The sequence below is a fragment of the Bidens hawaiensis genome, unplaced genomic scaffold (genome assembly GCF_021521415.1).
Source record: "Bidens hawaiensis isolate Kalapana, Puna unplaced genomic scaffold, B.hawaiensis_p1.1 tig00003654_1, whole genome shotgun sequence".
NCBI classification, from domain to species: domain Eukaryota; kingdom Viridiplantae; phylum Streptophyta; class Magnoliopsida; order Asterales; family Asteraceae; genus Bidens; species Bidens hawaiensis.
This window is the reverse complement of record NW_027491210.1, coordinates 1934089-1941819: the sequence shown is the minus strand read 5'-3', so window position 1 is coordinate 1941819 and position 7731 is coordinate 1934089.

The following is a 7731-nucleotide window of genomic DNA, read 5'->3' as shown; positions in this document are numbered from 1 at the left end:
TTTGTGTGTTGAAATTAATTCATAAGTTCACGCATGTTATTTTGGTGAGCTGAAAAAAACAAATTAATATGGTATTTTTATGTTAAGTTTATATTCTTAAGTGGCTGCATACATACGAAAGTTTTATGTTGACTTTTGTATTTATTCAAAACTTATAAATCAGCTGCATTACAAACTTGTATTTTGGTTTAAAATTCGGATTAGGATGTGTTTTTTTCTCTAATTTTGGCTAAACTTTATCTCTAAGTTATTTCGAAATCTGATTAATTAATAAAAGAGATTTTTTGAAAATAACTAAATCTTGGAGATAAGTTAATCCCTTAGAATTTTGGATTAAAATCTTATTGTCTTAAAATAGTTGTTGGGTTTTATTTTTTGATGTTCACCGAGAACTCATATTTTTTGAGATCTCGTAAAACTAAGAACTAATAATGCCGAAAACTCTTGAATCTTGCAACTAATTTACTCATTATATGTTTGTAAACACTTAATACTTATAATTTTTTTCACAAAACATAAAAGGCTTAATTTGAATGAATTTTGATCTATCACTTTTGCCTAAGGGTGACGTGTTACCTCTACCATATCATTCAAGTCTAACTACAAGCTTTTTTTAGTTTAGCCTAGCATGAAGCAAGTGTCTCACTTCTGCCCAAATGTGATGTGTTACATTTTTATCAAACAAAACTAGCCCGTGCATAATTAAAATAATTGTCTCACTTCTGTCCAAAGTTGATGTGTTATAATTGTTTTTCACATATACTTAAATAAATTTTAATTGTGCCCAAAGGTGATTTATTTTTTGTTTAAGTAGAATTTCAATACAGTCTATTAGTTTGATGTTAATAATAGACATATTACATCTTCACTAATATATAATGGTCCTTACATTAGTGATCATAATTTTAATCTGTATTATTTTAATATCCAATAACATTACTCACTATAACTTTCTTCTATAAATAACTATCTCATTCAAAGCATCCACTATAATCTCAAAACACAATATTAGTTTTGCCTCATAAAAAGTTTCAATAACATCTAGCTCTTTTCAGTTTTTTTATTATCCCTCAAGACATTACATGACAATTCTCTCGCTATTTCTAATAACAATCATTCTATTGAAAGCTAGAGTATAACATAAATGATATCATTAAAGTAACTCTAGATTCAGTCTTGACTAATAAAATAACTCATACACATGCATTCCTTCTAAATTCTAACTATAAGGTTAAATGATATCTCAGAATACATTATAAAGTACAATACCATGACTCATAAAATTAAGAGCTTACACATGGAAATGAATACACTTTTCCAGTGCATTACATACTAATTTTTTAACTAGTACAATTTGATGTCTTAATAATCAACTATAACACTCAAAGTATCAAAGGAAAATGAGTGTGTTGATAAGCAACATATATAAAAAAAAAGAATCTGGCACTGGAAAATAAGATGTTATACATCTCACTACCATTAAGACCAAAAAGAGAATAATTTTAAGGTCCATAGACAAAATACAAGTATTACATTCAACTTTAAGTCCTCCAAGGAAAAGTCTCACCACATAAAATATGCCACTAGACTAAGCATAAGCAACGCGACTATCCATAATTTAGAAGAACAATTGGCTAAAATAGGTAGTATTATTAATGGTATTTAAGTATGCTAATCATAATATTCCAATTAACACATGATAGGTTAAGTCTAGTTATATAAGATTCCTTACCAAAAATCAACAAATAACTATTATGAGGGTTAGGACAAATTTTAATATTAAAGGCTATTAAAACCATAACAAATTTTCTACTAGTTACGCTTTATGATACCTTACAAAATTCTGGAGATTATTCAGAATTCAGTATCAATACTTATGCTACATTATGACAGTTGTGAGATTTGCATAGCCAACAAAAATTCACCCTTACTTTAAACTCTTATATTATTTGTTATCAATATTTGGATAGAACTAATAATACTATACATTGTCACATCTTTTGTTATCATACAAATGAGAATTTAACAAAAGACAAATGAGATCTATAAATTTCATCCATTAAAATCAAACTTCATGAGAAACCATGACATGTTTGATGAGGATATTTTTTTTATCTAATATCATTCTCAGTGATTTTAAATCATGTGTTATGTTCCCTAATCATTACTTGGGTTAAGGAATAATTATGAGTCTATCAGGAGTTATATTTCAATAATATTCGTGGAACTTATTCTAAACATAATCATTGCAACTTCTCATATAGTTTTCCTAGAGATATTGAAGATTAGTGTGAGCCTTAAGTGTCTTCATCATAATTTGCAAGAGGTGGGGAGTGAAATCTTGATATTAACTCAATTACACCTCTTATACAAGACATTTCTCCATCATGACACTGTTCTATCAAAACTTATCTTCTTAGAATCTAATGCTACTCTTACAAAAGTTTCATTGTTGTTTAAATGCGGGTATACTCAGATTTATTACTAGTATAATCCTCAACATAAGAAACTACAACAACTTACTTGTTTCTCTATAAAAATCTATTGGTCTTTAAATAATGACCCTAAGCGTGCAAATTTCCTTAAGGCTTCTAAGGTTAGTGAGAGCAGTAAAAGTCCTTATAATGACCTGTAAGAAGTTCAAGAGGCGGGGGAAGAGAGACATTAAATTTTACTACAAAGTTTACTCTGATTACACCTCTTGTACACCATACTGCACCAACTCTTAAACATTTAGAATCCTGAGAATGATAGCAAACTAACCAATAGTTAATCCATAAAACTGAAACTTCTAATCAACCCAATAATCAAATCAGGTGGTCATTTATGTTTTAAAACCTACTAACTTTGATGATTATATAACCTCCCTAACTGGATGTTGGAAAGTTTACTGATTCTACCTCTTCTAATTAAACCTTTAATACCAATCAATCTTTTGAATCGAATAAAGTTATTATTAGCAAATTAAACTAAACTCCGTAAGTCAGACTAACGTTTGAGATTTTGTTGAGACACATACGGGTGTTCATAACTAAATTAAATCCTAACACAAACGTTAAGACACACAAAAAAACACAATTGATTGTTAAAGGTTATATTCAAGAGGGAATAAATCATCAAAGAATTTTCTTATCTATATTACAAAAGATTTATTTAAAGATCATTACTGTTCTAGTAGCTTATAATAGTTAAGAGCTACATTAGATGAACAATAAAACAACTTTCCCTAACAACCGGCTTACATATTTATATGTTCATAAAACAACCTAAAAGTTATAAACAAAAGGTCAAAGAACAATTAGTATGTAAGTTAATAAAATCCATATATGGGTTAATGCAAACATCAAAATGGATGAAATCTTTATACAATTATTTCATCAAAAACCAAGTGGATTAATATACCTACCTCAAGATGAGTGGGAACAACTAAAACATTCTTTTGACAAGTATATGTTACATAAGTCAAAGCATTGTTCGTACATACTTTAATATGATAGATCTCAGATATATCCCTTATGTAATAGATATCATAACATTTTGCGATTGACCCAAAGGGACGTTTGTCTTGTTCCATAAGTTTTACTTTAAATGGGTCATTACACATGTAACAAACAACATTGCTCTCCTTTAGAGGATAATAGGATCACTGAGATAATTTTCTTGTGCTTCAATTATCAAATTGCAACACACTAGATATGTCTAGATTAATATAAAACATCTAAAAGTGTATTAAAATATCTTCAAAGGAAATGAGAGACTATAATTTAAAAAGAAAAAGTGAGAACTCAAATCAGTTTATTACTCTAACATTTGTTATATTCAAAGATAACAAAATGTGATTTTCGGGATATATTCTTAGTTCAGCAAATAAATTTATTTCATGGAGGAGTCATAATGAACTGATAACAATAACCTAAATAATTATGACATAATATGCTGATTAATTACACGTAATTGTCAATAAATGTTGTTGAAAATTTATATGTTGACTCATAAGTTTATTAACTCCATATAAACTACAAATTGAAGACTTACTGTCATAAAGTCAGCTACCATCTTTTCTCAAACAATAACAATTCAAGAGGTGCTACATTAAAATTTCTATATGAAATCAGTTATTCATTTATGAACGAAATGAGGAAATTAAATTTTCGTATCATATACATTCATGATATGCTTAAGGGGACTATAACTAAATGTCTATTACCCATAAGAATTATGAAAGCGCTTATAATCATAAGGGAGTTTTTTGATGACCATGAACAACTACATATCGTACTATGAATGATTAACGATTAAATTTTTCCTCACCAATATTAATTTTGTATGCCTCTTATTATGTTATGCATGCATAATGACACATAGACAAATTATTATACATATCAAACGTTCTGAAGGGCTTACTTGAAAATTTTGATCATAAATACTTAGGTTTTAAATAAGAACTTATGTTCAATTCAGTGACTGTATTTCTCTACTCCAGTTTAAGTTTAAAGCTAAAATGAGTGTTAACTTGTAAGATCCCCAAATTTCGATCCAAATTTGACAACTTAGTAAAGTTGAAGGATCAAAATTATTCTCAAAAATAAGTAATGGAAAAGTTTAGGTAAGGAAATAAAAAAGAAAATAAGGAAATAAAAATATTTCATAAGTAAGTTCATTCCATGTTAAGGAAATGGGAAAAGAGAATCCATTCCACATGGAAATATGGAAGAAAGTGGAAGCATTCCACATGGTTATAAAAAGGAAATGGAATTTCCTCCCACGGGGAAAGTAATAAAGATTTGAGAGCTCTTTATAAGGAGATGAGTTTCCATAGTAATATTCTTTTATGCCTAACATGTATCCGCTGGTCCTAGCGGAGGGTACGAAGCACCCGACGCGCACGAGCACGGGCATGAGCAAAGAGCGATAGGCGCAATGTGGTGCTTTGATGGCGCACTTGCACTTTCGCACACTTGTAGAGCCGCCTTAGTATCTTTGGAAAATGGAAGTAAGACCCAAACATGACAAATTATTAATGTAAAGGGATAAAAAATGAAAATTCTGATATATTAAACCATCGCGATACATGACGGGCATAGCCAAGGAGCCATCGCGTTATGCGATGGATGTCTCACTAAATCCCAGAAGGGCGGTGTCGCTTTATGCGACGGCCCTAAAGCTTAGGCCATTGCTATACGCAATTACCAGGTTAAGTAACCGTTGACGCACGCCCAAAACGTGGCATACATGGTAGGCCACGTTTCAACACGTGGCATCATCTGAATATGCTGAGTCATCGCGATACACGATGAATGACTTAAAGGGACCATCGCGGTACGTGATGGGCTGAGAAATAAGCCTATACAAAGGAGGTCACGACACATTCCCCTTTAACACCAAATCATTCTCTCTCACACATATTTAACCTCGTTTGCGTGCCGAGCATCATAGTGCGTGCCCATCCCCAAAGTTATGACGGTATAGGTTCCGTTCGCGACATAGAGTAGAAGTACTGCTCGTACAAGCTTAGACATATAAACTCCGAATACCCGTGTAAGGTAGGGGTTCTACCTAAGTTATTATTTTATTATTATATAACAACGCATAGACCATAGTCGGGGGTATAACCTAGACCTTGATCAAATTAAAAGGTAATAGTTAAAATGAAATTTCTTTATGATAAAGAAATACAAACTTTATATACAAATGTTATAGCTAAAATATTGTTTTCTCCTTATTAAGAAACGTAAGCCTTTACATACAAAGGGTATAGTCAAAATAATGTTTTCATAAGTAAGAAACATAAAAAATTTGTAAACAAAGGTTATAGACCAATGACGTTTCTTATTGAAGAAGAAACTTTGTTAGTGCACGGTTTTTGTCATCTCGAGTCTTTGTAATCGTTATGTAATTTATTATTATTTTAATGTTAAGGGAAATTTAGTAATTTTATGTCCCATACGTTTAATGGCTCATTCGTTAAGGATGTTTAACAAATGAGGCCAATCGTGTTGTTTAACGAATGAACCTTAATCGTTATTGTTATATGTCCATTCGTTAAGGATGTTTAACGGATGGACCTTCGTCATTATTTATTGTATTTATTCGCCATGGAATGTTGACGAATGAGGTATAGCGAATGAGTCATTCGCTATACCATTTTGGTTATTTATGTAATGAAGACGAATGAAGGCCATTTGTTACGGATTGTGTAACGAATGGCATTCATCTTCAATATATAGGTTGTTCAGCCAAAGCATAATTTAAGTGTTTTTAAAGTTAATCTCCTAGTGTCGTTACTCTACTAAATTGTTCTCTCAAGCACTTCATTAAGATTAATCAGATCCAATCTCATATATATAATCACATATCACATAACTAGATTCGGTATTCAATTGATATGACGTATTCGATCAGTTGAAGCTCTATATTGTTCTCAAGTGGTATCAGAGCATTACCAGGGTTAGATTGTGTTTATCATTAAGGTATTCATCATGAATTGATTGGTTATATATAGTTTAATTTGATAATGATAGATCCGATAAGTTTTTCACCAGTTTTCATTAAATTAGCATGGTGAAATGATGATTTGATGTTGAATTGATTGTCATTGGGTTCGGATTTTGATTTGTGAGGTTTGTAGTGGTTGAATTGGATAATTGTATGAGTTTGGAATGGATTTGTGTTGAATTTGGGTGTTAAACGAAACAGAGGAATCTGTTTGGTGTTCAGTTGGATTTTTGGCTGGTTTAATTCGGTAATTGTATGTTCAGATTGGTTTGGTTTTTTCTGCGGGATATTTACGAGTCGTTTTAGCTATAGATTGTGAAAATTGAATAAGTATTGAGGTAATAATCCATGAATTTGTGATTGTTCGTTTTGGTGTTTGAATCTGGAAATTTTCCAAATCTGGAAACCACTTTGAAGATTTGAAGATGCATACGATCATTCGTTATGATGGATATGATCATTCATTACATGTGTAATGTTCATTCATTACTAAGGTATAACTGATTCGTGCCACGTGTTAAGTTTGTTACAACAGAATAACAAACTCAGTCGTTACTGTAGCTGATTCGTTATTAGCTATTCGTTATTGAAAGTTCATTCGTCAACCATTCTTCAACCATTCGTTAACCATTCGTTAATCCATTCGTAAACCATTCGTCATTTTATTCGTTACCCATTCATCAATCCATTCGTTAACCATTCGTCAGTCATTCGTTAACTCTTTCGTCAACAATCATACTCATTCATCTTCCCATTCATTATAAAATTTTCATTTTAATAATTTAAGTTTGAATTTTGTAAGTTTAAATCTTTAAGATGGTTGGTTATTATGCACTGGCTTCTCAGAACGTGTTGATGTAGCAAATGTTACATCTCGATGCTGAAATTGGATCTCATTCGAAATGTCCACGTTTAATGAAATTTAGTGATTTTGCTAAATGGGAACCATGTTTCAGAGCACATCTAGGGTATGTAATATTGCTACAAGTGAGTTGACTGATGAAGATTATGATCAGATTGATCCTGATGATCTTGAGTTAATGGATCTCAAATGGAATATGGCTATGATAGTACGAAAAGTGAAAAAGTTCATGCAACGAACTGGAAAAGATTTACCATCATGAACAAACGAGTTAGTTTTGACAAATTGAAAGTCAGATGTTACAATTACCAAGAGTTTGGTCATTTTGCTAATGAGTGTGATAAGCCAAAGAAGAAATATACTGGTCCTCATTC